General features: G+C 36.7%; 1 long non-coding RNA gene across 1 annotated transcript; it reads right to left on the bottom strand.

The window, feature by feature from the left end:
• Positions 1-1535: 1535 nt before the first annotated feature.
• On the bottom strand, positions 1536-11149 carry LOC149961989 (uncharacterized). The gene is made up of 5 exons (XR_016480617.1): positions 10995-11149; positions 10867-10940; positions 1882-1911; positions 1675-1827; positions 1536-1618 (listed from the first exon to the last, which is right to left on the bottom strand). It is a non-coding gene; the product is annotated as an uncharacterized LOC149961989 (long non-coding RNA).
• Positions 11150-11964: the final 815 nt, after the last annotated feature.

Below are 11964 nucleotides of genomic sequence, written 5' to 3'. Positions count from 1 at the left end.
TGGATTTTGTTCTAAATATATAAATTTTGTGGGAATCGCTCCTCATTTTAGCATGATTCTTATTTGAGACTGTAAAAGTGCTACTACTGAATGTTGTTTTTCAAAGCAGTCAGATGTAAAATGTTCTGAGCAAAGCCTCATATATGGCTTATATTCGAAGTTAGAAACACCCATATTTTAAATCCACTGTTTTCTAAGTTCTACATCTTTTGGGAAATGATGGAACGAAACGCCTTTATTTGTTCTATCATTCTTGCAACCTGGACCTACACAGCGATTCGAGACAGACGACCGAGGCTTAAATGCCATAATATTATACCCGGAATACGAAATAATATAAATAAGACTCGTATTTGAAACTAACTCACCAAATACAAATTCAAAAAAATATGAGACCCTAAAATCTATAACATGACAGTAAGTTATTATTAAAAACTTTTCAACTGGAAATAACGTGAAATAACACCTGTCAACAACAGCGGGATGTGGAAACGGATGTTATTTCAGAAAGCAGAGTTAAAACTACTATCTTAGTACCAAAGCTCCTATTCATGTTTTTCTTTACCTTTACCTTGAAGCAAAACGCGGCGAGTTTTAATCTACAGCCATGCTTACACACATATCCGAAAGAAGGCGCGTCGACGAAATTACTGGTTTTAAAAGTATTTTGTTAAATAATATAATTAATTTAAATATATGATATAAATATATTTTTGGAATCAGAATATCGAGGTCTCCCTATTCAGCATATTTACAATATCGTTTACTTAAAGTCTATGGAAGGATCTCTTTAAGCAAACACGTGACGATATAAGTAGTAAAGTACCGTCTTCCTGGATACGCGTGGGGGGCGTGGCTACCGCGCCCACGGCTGCGTGACGGGGGGAATGAAGCGGGGAATCGCGTTGCCTTCCCCCCTCGGGCGCTTGTCACGCGTGCACTCATGCGTAACGAGCACAGGTGTTAATTAATTAGTCGACCTGTCAATCAACTAGAGTAGGTAAGCAAGTGTTTTAAAAAGGGTGAATATTAATGAGCGTGTTTTACCGTTATGGGTCATTGACCTGTTATATGGATAGTATTTTGGGAATTTAACATGTGTGTAAGGATCAACAAGTAGTTACACTTGTTTATTATATGGTTGAATATTAATTTTTGGCGGGAAAGTGTAAGCGTCAAGTGCATAAATCAACAAGTGGTGAAACTCTTTAGGTTTATTAATGTACACTTATGTTTGACATGAATATTAATATATGGCTAAAGTTTGTACCTTTATAATTAACCGTTAGGGGTAATTGACCTGGTTGCTATATGGTTAACAAATCATTTTTGGCGCGAATTTAACATGTGTTTGGGTTAGAAAAGCGCGGCAAATTGTAAGCCTCGATTAACAAGTTAAGGTTTATTAGGAATGGTACGTTTTAACCAATCTGCATGAAAATAGTTTATATGATACAACTAACGTGCGTTAAGCTTAAGAAAGAGACAAAAATAAATATAAAGTTTATTTTAAATTAAAATTTTAAGGGCGCCACCTAAAATTACATAAATTAGTTTCTAATATAATAAAACATGTTGAATATATTACCCCCTTCCACGATGATTTTGATCCCCGGCGCTAGAAAAAATTCATATTATAATTTCATACGTATTAAAATATATTTAACGAATTACCTTTCCTCAAGTCCAGCACTCGGATCTCCTCCGACAATGATGGGTTTATCAATATCTCCCGATATGGAATTGTGGGAGAGGCCGAGGGCGTTGGGGAGTTCCCGGGTGTTGGTGGGTCCGAAGGCGTGGACGGTGGTGGCAACGTGTCGGGTCCTATTGTTAGATTTTTTTTTTATAAAAGTATAATATAAAATAGAAAATAATTACTTCGAACTGGTCCTAGGTCCGCGTTTTCTTCTATAATTTAATAATTATCAATTACTTGTTACAGAATATTATCAAAAGTACATTACTTCCGCGTCCTCTCCCCTTCACTACTTTAATAAATTCTGCCGTAGTGTTGGAGGCCCTAAATTTTATTTTTTTTGAAAAGGTTCGTATTAAGACGTTTAACAACTTACATTGTAGTTCAGGAACGAAATGTGATAAAACATAAAAAATCTCGCCTTTTATACCCGGTAATCTTAACCCAAATATTTGATTTACTATTTCGATAGCTCGAGGTTCAGTTCGTGTATGGAATTTTTCTCGAGAAAACATTGATTTATTTAAAAAAAACCGTTACGTTAATAGAGTACGTAAAAATTATTACAAAACCATTAGAAAATGGAGTTTCCTAAGCATCCCGCTAGGCGATTTATTTACCACATGTTGATATAAAAAACCGTTACGAAAAATTACGAGTACCTAAAACCGTTATGAAAATTAGCATGTGTTATAGAAGTTCCTAAGCGTCCCGCTAGGGGATTTTTGTTTATTACGAAAAATTACGCATGTATTAATAAAAAGCGTTAGATAAATTAGCATGTGTTATAGAAGTTCCTAAGCGTCCCGCTAGGGGGTTTTGCGACTATAAATAGAGGGACGCACTTTATTTGCATTTATTTCACAACTTGCATTCGACTTGAAGAAATTGTAATTACATTTTAAAATTTGGGGAATTACCGTTTTTAAATGACCGTTTATTGTTAGGAAATTATTCTGGCACGATGGATTTTGACCCCAAAGTAATAGTTTATTAATTCAGTCTATTTTTACACCATTTAATTTAGTTTAATTTTTAGAACTAATCCGAAACACCCCCTGCTCCCAGGTCAATAAGGTCCGTCGTCGATTAGATTTCGGAAATAAAGTAAATATTAAGAAAACTCGTTTCGAAGTAGACATCCCGAAGAATCAACCTGATATCATAGATTTAACATGCCACGAGGTACTCGATAGCCCTTCCAAACAATCACCATTCAAACCAGTTGATGAGCCACCTAAAAGCACCCTATCCAAGCCAGGTCCATCTCAACCAGGTCCATCTCAAGCCGGTCCATCTAAAGCCGGTCCATCTAAGCCAGTAGACGACGGCTGGACGGATATAGTCGTAGAGTTTTCCCGCCATAAAAATTTCGGGATAAAAATTGCAAGTTTCAAAAATAACTTGTATTTAGACGTAAGGCGTTACGTCAAAAATAGCGATCGACCAACCGCGACGAAAGACGACGTTTGCGTCAAACTAGATTCGGCGTGGGAGTTAAAGAGTATCTAGAACAGATAGTTTATGAAGAAGGTGATTATCAACTAAGAAACGAGAAGGTTGAAATTCTAGCGGGTAGGAGAGGTGAACTTCTAGTTTACAAGAACCGTGGACGTCACTACGAAAAACTATTAAACTTGCAGAATTCCGGCGAAGTTTACGACGTCGCGACAACGATTCAAACCGTATTAAATATTTACGCAAGACTTTAAAAAAACAATGGCCCTCGATCTTAGCACCCGTTTCAACCCTAAAAATTTTTACTCAATAGATAAAATCATTGCCAGTTCTTCTCGGAAGTATAGGTGTAAATCTATGCTATTCGAGTGTAATTTTAAAAATTTAGACAAATTAAACCACGCGGATATCAGTAACCAACTGACCCGTATTTTCCAATCAATATTAGATAGAATTACGGCCGATAATTTAGGCTACACGCGCGTCAGGGTGGTGGTAATTTTCGATGAGCTGCACGATCCAATAAATTTCCAATTAATGAATATCAATGAGTTGACAGCTGAGAGAATTCTAACGGGGATTGAAAAGGTAGCTCAGTCCGTAAAAACCATTTATCTAGATTCACCCCTCCGATTCGGCCTAATATTTCTTCAAGATACCCCTATGAGAGGTCTCCCTCGCACCGTTAGAACAAGAAGCTATGAATGTCTAGATCAGTATATCAACCAAGGTAACACATTTATCCCCATTAGAAATACGGACAATTTATGTTTTACGGGAGCCCTGGCGGTGGGAAGAGTGTTGGCCGACTATCAGCATTTAAAACATTTAGGACAGGGTGCTAGTTTTAACGAATACCAATTAAAGACAATTAGAAACGGGAAAAAACCCGAACAAGAAATTGAAGCTAAAAAATTACACGCCCTAGCGGGGGTTCCCGAAGGTTCCGTAGAAATAATAGACATTAACCGATTCCAAAATATATTACCCGACTACCAAATTATATTAATCTCGGCGGACGATGATTTCGATAAAGTGTTTATTGGGCCCTTTAAAGAAAAAAAATTTCCTCTTAAAAATTAAAGACCACACCCACGTCGTACGATCTTATTCGGCCATGTTTGGAGCGCAATCTTTCTGTAAATTTTGTCTTACCCTGTTACATAGTATCAAACAGAAAAAGAGCCACGACTGCGGACCCAATCTTAAATGCCGCCGCTGTCGTGGCCCGGAATTCCACCCTAGTTTAGAGCAGGTTACCCGTTGTAATGACTGTAATCGGTATTTTGCCGAACCAAATTGTTTCTCCCAACACGTAGAACTAGGAAACTGTCAGGTTTTAAGGCGCTGTTTAAATTGCGGGGAAGACTATGAAGGTAATCATAATTGCGACAACAAATGCGCTTTTTGCAAAATTGAGCATCCCAAAAACGAGTGTCACGTCCGCCCATTAGAAATAAAATCAAATGAGAAACGACTATGTTAATTTGATTTTGAGACAATAACGGGCGCAGATTATACGGCCCGTGGCCCCTCTTCTCGCACCGGCGCAGATGATACGTCCCGTAGCTACACCAACAAATTCTCCGAGAAATGTCTCTCGCGGTTCCCCCGTTTCATTCAGTACTACGTTGATTTCTCCCGATCCGATTCCCGTTTATCTACACGCGGAACCGAGACCCCCTCTTCGACCTACTCCCCCAGTCCCGGCATTACTACCGGATCATTTGATAGCGGAGTCAACACCGAATATTCCCGAAGCCGTCCATGAAGCACTCCGCCGCGAGTTTGATCCTCTTTCAAGTAGTACACCACGCCGTTCCGAAAGTACCAGTAACATAAGGAACCTCTTCAATACGTCTGAAGGCGCGACGGGTACTACACGAGACAGCGACGCAACGTACAGGCCATCGGCTGAAAGCATGGAGAATTTATCGGAGGCTGTGTCTCTACCATTTTCGGATAAATATTTACAAACGAATGAAAAGCACGTGAAGAGGAGACTAAATGTTCGCAAACCTTATCCGACACCTAAAAACTGACGTCGCGCATTAAGCCCTCTTAAAAAATGGAAAGATTGATACAATAAAAAAATTATTGATTGCAATATGTATTTTCGTGATTCATTAAATGCAGACACATATTCCATAACGAGATTATGTCATTGATATATAGAGTATCATTATACATATCTAATATTTATCTATAAGTATACCCCGAACATTTACATACGATATAAAATAAACATTGCGCACCGCATGTTTCCGAGTCAATCGGTTGGATAATATTTTTATTATATACCCACTTTTTAGCTAAATGACCCAAGTTAAAATTGTACGTAACAGGCGAATTTCCAAACGAACAGAAAAATTATCCCTTTCCCGATTCAATAAACACAGCGACCCAATGAGTACCTGGTTCCGTCGAATCGTCCGTATTTATAATAAAACAATACGTTTTCTGTTTCGGCGGTTTTTTGGGAATCGCGTCTTTGGAAAATGTACCAATATAAAATGGACGCGTTCTATAATCACATTTCAAAAATTCATCAAGCTGATTAGTATTCATGATAGAATCTTTTGTAGTTCTTCGGGATAGAATGAACCCAAGATGACTTGTTTATTTTTATCTTGTATGACGTAAAGAGGACGAGGTCTATTAATCACTCTCTTAATAGTAAACACTTCCTTCGACCAGTATCCCTTGTAGCCTTTAGTAAACGCTTTCGGGGCTTTTGTTAATCGAACACGTTCACCGACTTTGAATTTAGCTTTTTCCCTAATTGCTTTTTTACCGTAAAGATTTTTCCAAACTAAATGCTCATTGTCAACAGTTACTTCACTCGGTTTGAACCCGGTCGACCTGTGTACACTGTTATTATACGATCTAACAATTTTCGGTAAATCCTTAATGAAATTTGGTTTCTTGGTTTTAGTTATTAAACGGTAAATTTTATTCTCGAGTTCTATTGACGCGTTCTACGATTCCGCATTTTATGTCCCCGTAACTTACAAAAGGTTTTATATCGATCTTTTTTAAATAATCCTGTACGGTCTTATTAAGAAATTCCTTCCCTTGATCCGTATTAATTTTCATGGGTTTATTAACTTTGTGAATTTTTTTGAGTGCCTGTAGAACGTCTTTCCCGCTCTTTGTTTTCAAAGGTAACGCGGATAAAAAGTGCGATAAAACGTCAATGTTAATTAAAATATAATTATAATCCGGTTTCAACTCGTCCAAAACTATTAAATCCATTTGATGAATTTAATTCAGTGACGTCACGTATGTCGGTGTACGTGCAAATTTAAGCTTTCGGTCTCTATGCAATGTAATAACCATTTTTGAATTTTTGTCTTTGGAATTAAGGGCAAACTTTTTTCTAATCGCTTGACACCGCCTAATCCCCCTGGATTTTCAGGATCGTAATAGACCTTCCCTATAGTTTTATTCATGGCCGCGCGCTTTGACCTTTTAACTTGTAATAAAAATTAAACAAACCATATTCTTAAATTTATACCATTTTATTAAAACAAAAATTCTGTAATAATTTCATTTACATCGTGAACCATTGCATGAAATAAATTATGTATGTTTAAAGAACAATGTGGGTAGTTTTCGTTAAAATTATTTAGTCTTTTGATAATTGACCAGAGGAAGAGCTCTTTTCACATTAGCCTCAAGCCTTTCAGACCAATGCGTAATGTCATGAGCCAATTGAAAGTAGCAAGCTGTATTTTCACAGGATCCCGTTAACGACATTAGAATCTCGGTTAATTCGTCTATAATACATTTCTTCATACACTTGTAACAGTTTTTTATCTCCTGAATTTCCGTATTAAGACTTAAACGAATAATTTTTAACCGCTCCCAGCTTGTTCTACACATTGCAAAACCGTTTGAAGTCGAGTACAAGACATTATACTTGTCATTAGCTCCGCGGACGTGCGAACGCAAATCAATAAATTTACCTCTTTGACATATAAATCCTTCGAGTTTTACGTAATCGGTTAGCCAACTATGAAATCGGGTTGGGGGTTTTGTCAAGTCAAAGAATGTGTCAATTTCATCGGAAAATGTCCATAAGTTTTCCCAAACGTTAAGATTAAATGAAACGTATTTTCTATGCCCTTGGCGTTTAATTTTAAGATCGGTACCCGGAATGTCATTTGAAAGAAAAATTTCCAGTTTATCAGAGAGATAATGAGAGCGTGACATGGTTGAACGATTGCGCGCGAGGAACTGTTAAACGGTTTAAGGTAAAGTGCTTTAAATGGGTTTTATTCGGCGTTATAAATTACTTTGCGATCGCGTGTTATCAAAATCTCATTATCGAATTCAAAATGCATTATACATGGCACATTATGGGTTAATGCGTTTTTAAATTGCACATCGAGTCGTAAACTACCGTCCTTTCTAAGAGACAAATAATCCCCACTAGCATTATTGTCGCTTGTTAGATCGAACAGAAACATGCTATACCCGTATCTAAAATTTTTAAAACTTATGAAATTACCACGGTCGGCCCCATCGATCCCCATCGCGGAAAATAGACTCTGATAAGGTAAACAATAATTCCCTTCGTCGTAGTCCATTTGGAACCCATCGGGAGGATAACGATCAGGACCCACCGAGAGGGACAAATCGGTCACGTTTAAATGGTCAAATTGTAAACTATTAGTATTCAATGAGCCGATAAACGCATCTTCCTTGACAAAAACCACAATAGCTCGTTTCGGTAATCTACCTAAAATGATGTTATCGCGGTTTATACTCGTTAGGCCTCTAGCTACGCTAAAATTTTTAACAATCGTTTGCGTTAAGGGATAGATAGCTGGAATATCTGATTCTAGCATTTTTGCATGCGCCAATACGATTGAAGGATTAACTTTAACTTTTGTCACGTACAAGTACGCTTGGTCTATAACTAATTTATAATCCTTGCCAGCTTCCATAGACATGACGGTAGTTAGACGCGGGCTTCTAACTAAACGAAATCGTACCGGAACTTGGTTTAACATAAACTTGTTAATTTTGCAAATATCAACAGACAAAGGCCCCATTATTTCAAAGGATTGCGATTCTTTTGATCTTGAGCCTCGCTTTAACGCACCATTTAGCTCTGATTTGATCGTATCTAACCACATCTCCGATGGCTTGGTCGTGGACTCCACATAAAAGAGGCCATTTTGGAGTTGCGAATTTTTTGCATCTTCTCCATAGTTGACTAATTTTTCAATGTACGAACTGTACGCATAGCAATTATTCGCGGACTGGGTAGAAGTATATCCGAGGTAACAATCGCATTGACTAAAAAGCGACCCTATAAGATTATTCGTTGGTGCCACTTTTGTTTCAACGGCTGGGACATTCGATCCATCATTATGTAAAAGTCTCAGTTTCAATTTTAACATAGTTTTTGATAAATCCATATATAAATCTTCCGACGCGGGAATAAAAAATTCCAGAGGGCCATTGTCCGATAAATTGTTTGTTGGTAAATATCTTATTTCCGTTGTGGAAATTACATTAGTATTGACCAATGGGCGTTGAAAAATATCCAGCTGACTTAGCATTCCCTCGTAAACCGCCATTATTATCCTAAAAAGTCAAGTTTGGTTCTTTTTGTAACTCTCCGCTTGGACACTTTTTTTCGTTTCCTTATGGGACCCGTTCGTCGTTTACGGCAGCCGCTGCCAGACTGATTTCTCGTTAATCGATCAGCCGCTTTATGTAATAAATTGCTACCGGCGATTCTTAAATTGTTCTTTAACGTTTCTTTAGGGTCATGTCCTTGTTTTAAATCTTGCCACCATCTCTTGCCTACTCCAAAAGCCTCATTGGTCACGGGTTTGATAATGGGTGTTATATATTTTATCAGCTTTTTAAAAATTCCGCCCACGCCTCTCCCCCGTTGATAAACAGGTCCGGCAAAAAATGGTCCGCTACCATATTGTTCGCGGTAATATTTGAAATAACTTTCACTGTCGGCCATTTCGTCTCAAATGAAGTCTAACGACACTTTTACCATTTATAAAGGCTATTGTTTCGCCAAAATCCGTTTTCATGTCAATGTCAACTATTTCTGTATTATTCGTTCTCAGAGGATAGTAATCAATTTTGTCAAAAATAATAGATTTTTCAAACGGTTTATCATTTCCAGCTAGCGGTATTATTTTCATCAAAGGGGCAAACGTATCACCTACATATTGAGGGAATATTAAATTTGAATATATATATAGTGTTCTGGCTCCCATTGATAAATCAGCAGCGTAGAGACTATCTGTATTGGCTAAGAGTTCACTAAAGCGCGTAAAGCCTAGCATTTCACCGAGACCTTTCTCAGATGAATGAAATATAATTGCAAACCCGGCCGCGGCTCCAATGTGAACGGATCCATTATGGTTTATGGTTAATTTAAATTTATCCCTTATTTCCTCATCCAAGGTTAACATCATTGCGTCTAAAATGTCTTGGACACCCGAGTAAGCACCAGTCGGTATTTGATAATCGATTCGAGTTTCGACTCTAAACGCGGCGTCTTGTACATTATCACTTCTAATTTCAATGTAATTAAAGCTATTTAACGACAAGGACTTTATATAACCAGCCAAGGGTTTCGTACAAAAATATGACCCAATATGAAACCCGTCTTTCCAATAGGGATTTATGTTAGGTTCAAAATCGAGAAGCTCTTTAATTGGTCCATTGGGAATTCTAATATGGTAGTTATTGGTGGTTATCAAATTCCAACAGAGCCCGTTTGGTTTCGCGTGGAGTTCAATTTTAATTTCATTATCAAGCCCGAATTCTTTTAAACTTTCATTAAGCGCTGCAATAAGTTTTCGCACGACACTATATCGAAGGATATTTCCATTCTGGTCTTTCTCCGCTTCAATTTTACCCACTTTCACTGATATTTTAAAGTATGTAAACGGTTGCACGTTTTTAACGGTTGTCGTGGAAACTGCTAAAAATGACCGGTTATTTTCTGTAATATTTTCCCATGTTGGCGGTAATATAATTTCGCTAATTCCAACTTCAAAATTTGAAGGTACATTTAAAGGTCGTCCTAAATTTACTTTATAAGTAGACGCTGTATTTTCCGGGTATAAATCGCTCGAAGCGTTACTCGGTAATGTTAAAAATAGATCGTCCATTGCAAAAATAATATGGCCACTAGCCTGAACCACCGCGTAAACTTTAATTAGATACGATATGAACAACTGGTTATATACTATGACATTCCTTTCTAATTTATAGGGTTATTCACCTCTAGTTATCGATAACCTGATTCTGATTTCCAGTTTTTCCTGGATTTACTGATATAAAAAGACGGGATTTTTTCCATGTATTCTCACAATTCGTTAATGTTTCTGATAAAAAGTCTTACGTTCCTTATGAAAAATCAACAATCCCTCTCGACATGGTAATATACTTATAATAGCATTCAAATTATTTTAAAATATTCCACCAAAAATGTGTGTAAAGCTAACCTTAAACCAACTTAATGTTTCCCCGACATACGTTCTAAAACGTCTCACTTGGTGGCGCTGGAGAAACTTTTTGACGAGGCCTCGTACCCAGTTTAACCCCCCCGACCTCCCATAAATCTTTCTATCATAATACTACATCTTATTTAAATTGAATAATACAATATATATATACGGCCCAAAAAAACAAAATACTAGTTCAAAATTATAGTTTTTTACCTTGTCAAATGGCATTGATGAGTACGTTACTGTTCGTTGAGCGTTACCAATGGCCGTTAGTAATGGCGTACATCCTAGAACGTTAAAATATTTTAAAAAAATGTTCATTTATAAGCCTAAAAGTTTACCTGGAAAGTATACGGCCAATATAATTCCTAGAAATCTTAAAAATGTTAAAAGTTACGCGGTTAGATACTTAGCACAATTTAGTTCCCATTAGCATAAACTAGAGTGCCCGAAACCCTATTTAAAACGATCAAAACTTTAAACATTGTCTTAACAATACTCCTGGCTTAACTTTCTTATGGCGAATGGCGATTTCGACCGCGTTGCTTAAGATTCTGGATGAAGAAAGTGGCGCCATCTAACTTAAATAATATATATAAAAAATATAGTAATTTATAAAGTGTTATTAATACTGGTATATAATAAACAAATGAGACTGATATTTATGTTATATATTTTAAAAAGTTTTGTTCGAGAATATATTTTTATGGTAATCTTGCAACGTAATACATAGATGGCGTTAGTGCGCTTGGAAAGGAGAGATTTTGGCAATTTTTCGGGAGGCGAGTTGCTTAAAATTATCGGTTAGGTTAAATGTTATATTATATTAATTATAAAGTGTTATTAATATTGGTATATATTAAACAAATTAGACTGATATTTATTTTATATATTTTTAACAGCCCGAAAACATATTTTTATGGTAGTGATTTAGTACAATAGATGGCGCTAGTGCGCTTGGAAAGTAGGGATTTTCGTGGAGGCGCGGTAAATTCGAAATGTCCATATAAAAATGTTAAGTTATTTATCGTAAACTTTATTGTTATGCTTTGTATAATAGGAATAATGGCCATCTGGTATAATGAATTCAATACGAGTTCTATGGGAGTCAAAAGAGTTTCAACAACTAAATATTTGGACATTGCGGATCTTAGACTCTGGACATCTGAAGGAGTCTTATATTTAGAGATATATGGTTCGGTGTTGGGCAAACCGAAAATATTCAATAATTGTACATTAATACACCTTTTCAAAGAGTTTAACCACGCGGCGCTTTCCTATGGAAAAATGGTCATCTGGTATATTAAGTTC

Source organism: Leiobunum rupestre, chromosome 1, assembly GCF_980474605.1.
Source record: "Leiobunum rupestre chromosome 1, qqLeiRupe1.1.hap1, whole genome shotgun sequence".
NCBI classification, from domain to species: Eukaryota; Metazoa; Arthropoda; class Arachnida; order Opiliones; family Sclerosomatidae; genus Leiobunum; species Leiobunum rupestre.
Note: the sequence above shows the minus strand (reverse complement) of the source record. Positions and strands in the feature narration are given on the sequence as shown.